This window comes from Manis pentadactyla, chromosome 7 (genome assembly GCF_030020395.1).
Source record: "Manis pentadactyla isolate mManPen7 chromosome 7, mManPen7.hap1, whole genome shotgun sequence".
NCBI classification, from domain to species: Eukaryota; Metazoa; Chordata; class Mammalia; order Pholidota; family Manidae; genus Manis; species Manis pentadactyla.
Window position 1 is genome coordinate 6383928 of NC_080025.1, and position 10423 is coordinate 6394350.

Sequence of the window (10423 nt, forward strand, 5' to 3'; positions counted from 1 at the left end):
ACCTCTTCAGCAAGGCAGTGTAGGATAGTAAAGAGGACAAATTTAGAATCAAGGAGACTTGGGTTCTAGACTTGGCCCTGAATATATTTGCTATATAACTTTGGGTCACTACCTTACCTTGACAACCTTCAATTAATTATTTTTTTCTCTCTAATCAAACTGTGAATTTGTTTACTAGAAAATCGTGTTTTTAGCAGAGTACTTAACACTCAATTAATCTTAGCTATTATTAGCTGACACTGTTTGTATAATGTGCATCTTTATGTATATTTTAGTGGAATATTTGAAGACTTGATATATATGCCTAGTGGGGCAGGAGGTAAGGGTCGTGTATAACAAGTTTTAATCTATTTTAGAGTCATAAGATTGCACTGTCATCAAGTGAAATGATTTCATAAGAGATCAAAGGAATTCAGGAAGTATGAGTATCTGAGTCAAGTTTTCCCCTGAAAGTAGGAGTCAATAAATTTATTTATAGACATCTTATATAAACATTGACTTTGTAAGTATTCACATTGGAATTATTATTAGGCTTTTAATTATGAATTTATAGGATATATGAATGAGGATATATAAATGAATATAGAAGATCTAAAATATATAAATACATATCTTACTCCACCTCCAGTATTTTGAATTGTGACTATGTGTGTGTGTGTATGTGTTGCTCTCATTAATTCTTTATTAAATTGACTTTAATGTGCATATGCATATATGGTTGTATGTATACACATATACACATGCATACTAAAATACACTGTTTATGTATAAATATTCAGAACCTGTTGAAGTTCCAGTAAAGAAACATTCACTCATCTTACCCTGGTCCCAGAGCCTGTAAAGGTGAATTTACCGGGGCTGGCTCGGGAAGAGGAGGAAAGTTTGTTGGAGAAGAAACCATCTGAGAGGGCATAAGGATTTCTGAATATGAGAAAAGGAAGAATAATCACTTGTTGAAAATCAGTTGCATTTTTTTTCTATGTCTGAAGAAAAAATAAGGTGCATATAATGGAATCCATCACTTCACTCCAGTTATTGGCACAGTAAATTTTCCTAGTTTATCTCATATTTTTATGATATTGAAATTACCTGTGATACTATCCTAGTTTAGTTTGAATGTTTTTCCATGAAATAAGTTTTTTGAATGTATGAATCTATCCATATCTTATGAAAATTAGTGCCATGTACTCATTTACTTCAAATCACACACAGTAAGTGGATTTACAAGCACTTTTTCACTTGTACTTAAAAAAAAAGCTTAAGTCAACCAGTTGGTTTCTAATATAAGTATCTTTGTATCTCATAATGAAATTAATGACACAAATTGCTCTAAATTGATAAAAAATCATTCTGGAGACATGTAAGAGAATAGCTTCAGGTTAAAGGAATAATGATTTCTCATGACCTGTGAGAAAGATAGGAGCAGTAATAAAATCTTAGAGGGAAAATTCACAGGCCACAGGAGACCTTATGGGCAGAGAGGAGGCCCTGGTTTGGCTCTTAGAGATGTTTCTCCATGGGGATTTTTGATGACAATAACTCTCTGGTCTGGTATATTGAGTTCTAGCATGTCTATCCTCTGAATCCTGCAGCCAAGAAAGGAAACAGTTCACATTGTAATTGTCATGATGACAAATACAAATGAAAATATAGGTTTGTAATGGCTTCTAGAGGGAAAACTCCTTTTACATAGTGTTCATGAGTGCACATTTTTCTCTGGTCATGAGCGTACATTTTCTCTGTAATCTTAGCTCTCACTCATGGCTGAAGGAAGTCCACTAGTGTGGATGGAGAACAATGAGGCTACCTCACATCCTGCAATTTTGTCAGTACTCTACCTGAGAAAAGTCAGTTTGTTTGCAAAATGCTAATTCTACAACCTAACTGTCGGGCATGAAATCAGAAACACATGGTCAAAGGAGTTGTGATCCAAAGACAATCTCTAGAGAACGTGCGTATCACTGACCATGCCATGCCTTCATTCTGTAATTCTGTGAAAAGGTTTTGTCACTAATATCCAATTTCTAAGAGATCCCTTAATACTTAATAAGACATAACAATGAAGTTATATAGCATTGACTTTAATATCCACAGTGTCAATCAATAAATTAAATTTATATAAAATTTAATTTTATTAAATAAATAAATAAAGCCAAACATTTAACCTAATATAAGCAAATTGTGAGTCCTTCACCATTTCATTAATGAATAGTAGTGAATCAGAAGAAAATATAAAGATTTTAATCAATATTTGAGTAAGTTTGTTTTCTTGTTACCTTTTTTTTTTGTAGTTATTATTATTATGGCAAAAGCAATTAAATTGGTAGGTTCTTCTCTTGTTATAAAAGTCAAACCTAAAGCATAAACTAGCAAAGGGACATAATCTTTCCTTCTTTCTCTGACTCAAAATTAATGGGTAAATACATGGAGGGACCAGATTCCATCCCTGTCATCTTGCCTTTCACTTGGCAGGAATGCTGTGAGAGTAGATGACAACTGCACTTATTTATTCTCAGTTTGAGTTTGGAGAAGATGCAGGGTAGGGGTGCGTCAGTGTAGCGGAAATGACAGAGGGTTTAGGTGTAACAGTGGTATGAAAGAGGGGACTAACTGGTTGGGGATCAGTTCTGTGATAAGTTTTGGCTGCTTCTTACTAGTTAATTTAAGAGTTACTTAAAATACCTGTACTTCAGTCTAGTAAACTCTAAATTAGGGATTACTAGTGAGGCTGACAATCCCTGATTTATTGGGTTATGAAATAACTGAGAATCTACAAATTAGGTACCTAATGTAGAGTATGCCCTTCAGAAATGTGGAGATTCTTAGTGTTGTGATTGTGGTTGGTTTTAGTTTGTTATTGTTAGGAAACCTATGTAAATTCCAGATCTTTTCTAAATGGGTGAGATTGTACATGTCATAAAACCTTATTTTTGCTTCCCTCTTTTGAAAAATAATAATCACATCATTTGGTGAAACTAAGAAAATTAATGTAAATGAGATTTTTAATTTTAAAATCTATGAAAAGAGATGTTTTATTTTTAACATTATTACACTGAATGAGTTAATATATAGTTAGATAACAAAATTTACAACTGTGAATCTGAAGTTCAACATCAGTTGCAATGATTCCTTCCTTCTTCCATTCATTCATTCATTCATTCATTCAAAAGATGGTTTTGAATACCTAGTCTGTGTTGGCATTGATCTATACAAATAATAGTGCTTTGATCTCATATGTCTTATAATCCTGGTAGGATAAACTAATACTGAGGAAGTGAATAAATACATAAATAAGATAATGTCAGTTTTAAATCCTGTGAACAAAATAAAACATGACATAGTACTGGAATGGGATGGCACATTAGATTGAGAAAATGACCTTTGAGCTAAGAACTGAAAGTCCAGAAGGAGCAGGTCATGCAAACATAGGTTAACTATTAGGAAAATAGGTTTGGCAAATAAGTATACAACCCAAAAGAAAATTAGTTGTACCTCTTTTCAGAGACAACGATTTATTTATATATTGTGTTTGGAGTGATAGGTCACATGGTTCACAATGCCTAAAATGTTTACTATATGCGTCTTTACAGAAGTTTGCAAATCCCAAATCTAGAAAAAATACTTTCTGGAAGGATATAAGAACCATGCACTAAGGACAATGACTTTATCTCCCCATGATCTGGGCAAGATAATGTCTCAAGAATTAGGACAAACTTCTTTCATTGAGTTTTCTATTCCATGTAGCTCTGGCTTAGATTATTCATTCAGGAGTGTTCAGCTCATGCCTAGGCAGAGTCGGAAGTTTCCAAGAAATGCCTTTGTTCATGTGTTCAGTACCTCAGTGTTCCTCCACCAGCTCTCTCCTCCCTTCCCCTCCTTTCTTCTTTCATTTCTCCCCTTCTCTTCCCCCTTCCTCCCTCTCTCCTCATCTCATTTCTCTTCTCTTCTCCTATTATCTCCTCTTCAACCTTTTTCTCTTTTCTTCTTTTCTTTGCCACCCCTGTAGCTATATTGGCCTTTTTTTCCACAGCCGTGGTAGTGTTGGGGTTTTCAGGTGCCTGACGTGCCAGCTGTTTCAGTGAGGAGTCCTTTCAAGAGGCAAAGTCAGAAGCCTGAGATCTTTTAAGTCCTGGACTCAGTTGTCACAGTATTATTGTTACCAGTTTCTGTTGGTCACAGTAGATCACAGGGCCAGCCCAGGACCAACAGGAGGGGAGAAGGACTTGACTTCCTCATGGGGAAGTGACAAAGTCATACTGAGAAACACCCTTTGTGAAGAGATATACTGGTTGTGACCCTCTTTAGAATGGCTTAGTGACACAGTCGGTCTCTCTTCTGGCACAACTATTCATCTCATCCCAGAGCGGTGACTAAACTGTGCAGAAAGTTAGCCAGTCTGAGGAGCACACTTAAAACACTCATCTCGGCTCTAGAACACTACACAGAGCTTTTGGTGAAATAATTTATTTCATATAAGTATTTATATAATATATAAATACATTGTATATACTATATAATTAATATAATTATATTATCAATCATAATATATTACAAATAATATATTAAAATAATAAAAAATACAAGTAATATATTATAATTATGTATATAATTTTAGCCTTCCAAATGGTGTGAGGTGCCTATTTTTTAAATATAACTTGAGGTAAGAAGGAGTAACATTTCTAAACCAAAAGACATGTTCATAAAAGACTACGTGAAATTGTGTCATGTCTATTTCTACAATCCTGCATTTTAGCTCTTCATTAAATAGGAATCTGAACAGTGCTGCCTCAGTATCATGAGGCCATAGCCCTTATATGATAAGGCAGGGACAGTACACACAAGGAGAGTTCTCATTAGAACACATTTTCTAGGAGTCTGTCTCTTTTAATAACAATTTTTGTGTGAATTACAGTAATATTCTATTTATAGTATATTGGTTTACCTATAAATGTAGAAATCTAGTGAAAATGGCATCTATATTGGAAGAACCATGTAGCAGCCACACTTTTAGTTATCTTTTTTTCAGATGTTTGCCCTCTGACTGTATTGATGGTTAATATCCAAGATGCCCCACCCTCATATCTTTATTGATTCTTAGAGTAGGATTAAATATACTTGTAAACATCCTAAGAGATGACTTCTTCTTTAACAAAAATTAATGAGTAAAGTGTCTCTTAATTTTTTAAGAACTACCTATGTGCATAATAGGAAAACAAATTGCAAAAAATAGAAGGGCAAATAAATTGCAAAGTCAAAAGAAGTATGGAAAAGCATGACATGTACAAAAAATACAAATAGCATAGTAGACAGGAACATGAGGGTGTGACAGAAAGTTTGAAAGCTGTATTATCCATACAAATCCTAGGATAAATGCTAAGACAAAATGTAGCATGATCAGACTTACATTTAATAATGACAATCTCAATAAGAATATGCGATGAATACAAATGCATGAATTGGAGAAAGAGATTGAAGTCCAAGTTCTTTGATGTGAGACTCTTATTAGTTTCTCAGGAAATGTAACTAGAACATTTTTTAGGAGTCTCCAAAGCATCTGTTGTCTGTTGATGAGTTTCCAGTATTTATTTATAGCAGTTTTGTCTTCCCAGAGTACAAAGAGAATTTTTGGTGTAGAATGTAGAAAATGAAACATGTCCACACACAGGCTAAGCCAAGTATAAGTCATAACTGTGAGAGTGTTAAATTTAACATGGGTACCAAATGAATTACTATATGGATAAGACTACATGTAGAGGGCGCTAATTTTAGTGACATCACAGAGTAGGGAGAAAAAATAATGGCTTCCCAAAGATATCACTCTTCTAATTCCAACAACCTGTGAATATGCTATTTTACATGGCAAGGAGGGATGAAAGTTGCTGATGGAATAAGATTGCTAATCGATTGACCTTGAGAGAAGGAAATTATTCTGGATTATTGAGTGGACCCCGTGTAATCATCAGTTTCCTTTAAATGGGGAAAATGGCAGAAGAAGAATTAGATTCAGTGTATTGTGGTGCAAGAAAGACATGCCTGGCCATTGCTTCCTTTGAAGATGGAAACCAAGGAATAAGGGCAGTATCTCAAATCTAGAAAAGGCAAAAAATAGATTCTTCTCTAGAAACTCCAAGTGGAACACAGCCCTGCTAACATCTTGATTTTCTCTCAGTGATAGCAATTTCACATTCCTGAGCCCCCTACATGTAAGATGATAAAATTGTGTTAAGCCACTCGGTTTGTGATAATATTTTACACTAACAGAAAATTAATAAACATGTTTGATTCATACGGGTACACTAAGCACGCTCAGTGTCCTTGTTCTAAAGCTATGAATAGCCCAACAAACACTCAATAGGACACTTTGTTCCCTTACCCATGTCCCTTGCCTTTTTTATTTGTTTTATTCTCATTCTTCTCATGACCCATCCTCACAATAATCCCTTCCTCACAAACATAGAAAAGCCTGTAACTACAGACATTGTATTGTGCTGCTATGTGTTTATGACATATGATTATTACAGTGTGTCTAAGAAAACAAAATCTAAATGAAAAATAAAATGGAACAGTTGGTATGCAAGGTAGACTGCTACAATGAATCTGCCAGGATATTGCTTATAATTACCTTAAAAAATGTATTTTTTAAAAGAATTATGTTCATTCAGAAGAAAAAATACTTCATCACTATATCAGATCGAGCTGATTCATGAAACTATAGAAATGTGAAAGAGGAAATATTTTTCTTTCCACTCGGGGTATATACAGAACCACAGCATGCTCGTGTACACACCCTGAACTGGTCTGAAATATTCTGGTGTCTGTGAGGTTCCTGAAGATTAATTCTACTGTGCTGGGAACTGACCTGATTTGCACTGACATGCAGTGTTCTTCCTTGGAAAATGCCTCTTATAGAGAAGTGCTGTCAGCTTGCTTCTGTTTGGGACAGAACACTATATAGTACATACAGCTATATCTCATTTACCTTTAGATGCATTGTTTATATAGAAAACATTTTTGATTTCTATCATTGTAATTTTTGTTTAACTTCAAAAGTAAATTATCCATCCTACCAAACCCTGTCACAGTAAAACAATAAGCACAGAATCATATTTTTAAAAATAAATAGAACACATGATGAAACAAAGTAAAAGACTGGGACACTATTCTCATTAAATTCAGAGAGCCAGCTCTGGGTCTTGTCACATGTGATAGTTGACGAAAATAACTACAATTAATCTTGCATAAAATTTTGCCTAATCCTGTAATACAGAAACTTTATTATTTTTTTATCAGCTACTAGCTTATTCTGAAGTGAAAAGATGGCATTTATCAACTAGGTTAAGGGGAGTAAGAAAATTGGAAATAAAAAAGCATAGACAAAGAATGTATATAGAATAAAATCATTAGATTTTTGCATGCTGCAACCCATTTGAGGGCATCTGTCAAACAAGTTTTATTGTTTCATTTTTAAGTGATGTCCCACGTATTTTTAATCAATGTCTGATGCCTTAATGTCAAAGTAACATAACTTGCTGATTTAAATGCATGTGTAGATACATATACTATTTGCTTCCCTACATATTTACATGTACATACATGCATGCCTATATATCATTTTTAATGCTTTATCAGAACTGTTAGTTATGTAATTCTAAGTTTGATGTTATAGTGTAAATGGAGGATGGTACTAATATATGCCGTAATTTAAGGCTAAACCATATTAATAACTAATCCCACTTTTAAATAACAGAAGTTTTCAGCTATGATATAAGCAGAGGAATTTTTTCAGATTTGCAAATTGGTATCAGTAAATTAACACCTTTCAAATAAATAGTAAACAGTTACTCACTTGAAACAATCATTATTAATGGGATATTTTGATTAATATTGAGAGTAAGTAGTTACTTGTTGAAGTATATCTTATATACCTGACAGTGCACTTATCACAAGCTTTCAACTGGATTCATCTTCACTGTTCATGGACCCGTGCGTGTAACGCTCCATGGGGATAATGGGCACAGCAGTGCTTTATATTGTGTTTGTAAAGCATCAGTAGTGTTTTGATTTTCTAAAAGGGGAAGAAGATGAAATCTACAAAATGTTCAACAAAATTCCATTGTAACCCTACATAAATTAGAAAAAACAAAGTCTGCATATGAAAATAAAGCAGAGAGTTGGAGAAACTAGTATAGGTATGCTTCAAGCAAGGTCTGACCCACAAATCTTAATAATTTTTTTGATATTTGTTAGACTGGACATCAGGGAATTGTTGATGGAGAACATAGTGTATCTGCCCTATTGAATTTTAAGAAGGAGTGAGGATCATGTGCTTACGAAATGTGCTATTTGTACAAAATTAATCAAGGAGTGAGAACTCAAGAAAGGGTTCCACATGGCTAGAATTATTGGGATAGAGATAATTTTAAGGTTCGTTTGTTTTTTCATGCATGGAGATGTTTAGAAAACAGAACTCTAATAATTTTTAGAATTCCTTTTGTTCTCTGTGAGGTACCTGAAAATTGAACATCAAGAAATAGAGCTTATGGAAATTGGAAGAAAAATTGGGAGTCACATTAATACCTGTTTATTTTTTTAAAGCAGCTTTACATTAATTAACATCAAGTGATTTTGAAAAGCAGCCAGAAAAAATCATGAAAAATACTTTGTGTTTCTGTAGTTTTCTTCTAAAAGAGATGATTGCATACAACCATAAATTCAGTTTCTCAACACTTAGCTCTGAATTCTGACCCTCAAACAGTCACACACTCAAGCCAAGAATTTTGAAATGTTTTTATTTATATAACAAGATGGACTCTCTCTTCCGTTCTCTCATATTATGTTACATTTATCTCTTATGTTATATTTATATAAGAAGATGGATTCTCTCTTCTCCTGTTCTCTTATAGCATAGTGGCTAATGAATTATCATAGGTACTTATTTACCAGGTAATGCCCTGCATTCAGAGACCTGATGTGGTAAATCTGGGAAGGAACATGGTATTCTGAAATTGTAACGTGTACCCATAGGTGATACTGGTGAAAGTAATTCAGTTAGGAGTGACTAGTAGCAATGACTCAGAAATACAAATACTTCTATTCATGACACTGCCCATAGATTTATTTCACAGTAGAGCTGACCCTTGAACAACATTGGTTTGAACTGCATGGGTCCACTTATACACAGATGTTTTTCAGTGAATATAGTGGAAAACCTTTTGGAGATTGGTGACAATTTGAAAAACAAATTTATTTTCTCTAGCTTGCTTCACTGTAAGAACACATATATAACACATATAGAACACAAAATATGTATTAGTCAACTGTTTATGTTATTGGTAAGGCTTATAGTTAATAGTAAGCTATTAGCAGTTCTGTTTTTACAAAGTCAAAGTTATACACAGGTTTTTTACTATGCCGGGGTCAGCGCCCCTAACCCTGATGTTTCTCAAGGTCAATAGTGGTTAGTGATTTGGCCAAAAGTCTTAATACATTAATTGTCAGAGTTATCCCAAATATATCTGGTGACTGCACCAGAGCCCCTACACTCCATTCTCAACCGTCACAGGGATCCTTGTAATGGAAAGCCAGATCCTGGCCCGCCTGGGCTCCCACGCTTTAACAGCACCCTGTTCACTCAGAGAAAATCAAAATGATGGTGTGCAGGGCTGTCGTTCCCTGCGAACTCCAGGAGCCCTCTTCCTGCTATCACCTTGACTTTGATGTCCCTTCAACCTGTCAGTTTTATTTGGTATTAGGGATTTTCTTCTAACATTTCCCTCCTCTCCATGTACACCTGGCTATTTCCATCTGCCTCAAGTCCTTCCTCAAGTCTCACTTTCTCAAAAAACTGCTTGAACCTCCCTATTTAATACTCTAAGGGCCTCCAACCTATCAGCCCCACCACTCCAATATCCCCATTATCTTCTGCCATATTTTATTTATTTATATTGTACTTATGCCCTGGTATGCTGTATGCTTTATCTATTTACTATTTTTACTGTTTATCAGTCTTTCCTCATAATAATGTAATTACCGAGAGGCCGATGGAAGGAGTCTGTTTTTACAGATGTTGATATGTTTACCCAACATGCCTTGAAAATTTTCTGTCACTAAGAACTTATTGAATGAGGTGGCCTTGAAACTCATTTTGAATCATATTTTTTTTCAGTTTGGTTCTAGTAGAAGTAGCAATGTTGAGCGATAGTCTGTAACAATATAATACATGGCAAGGAGCTGAGAGGCTGCCTGATCCGGGGCTGGCATTCAGGCATGACAATTTTCTTTCATCTCCCTGTTTATATAGACCATATGCTATAGAAAATATCAGTAAGTCTATACATATCTGTTAAGTCTAATGTTACATAACATAATATTTTATTAAATGTAACCTTCTGATAACTTTTATTCTTTAAGTCACTTTGTTATA

The 10423-nt window shown here is 34.4% G+C and overlaps 1 non-coding gene across 1 annotated transcript; it reads left to right on the forward strand.

The window, feature by feature from the left end:
* The first annotated feature begins 791 nt into the window (after positions 1 to 791).
* Positions 792 to 910, forward strand: LOC118917006 (small nucleolar RNA SNORD22). The gene has a single exon (XR_005026632.1). It is a non-coding gene; the product is annotated as a small nucleolar RNA SNORD22 (small nucleolar RNA).
* The last annotated feature ends 9513 nt before the right edge of the window (positions 911 to 10423 follow it).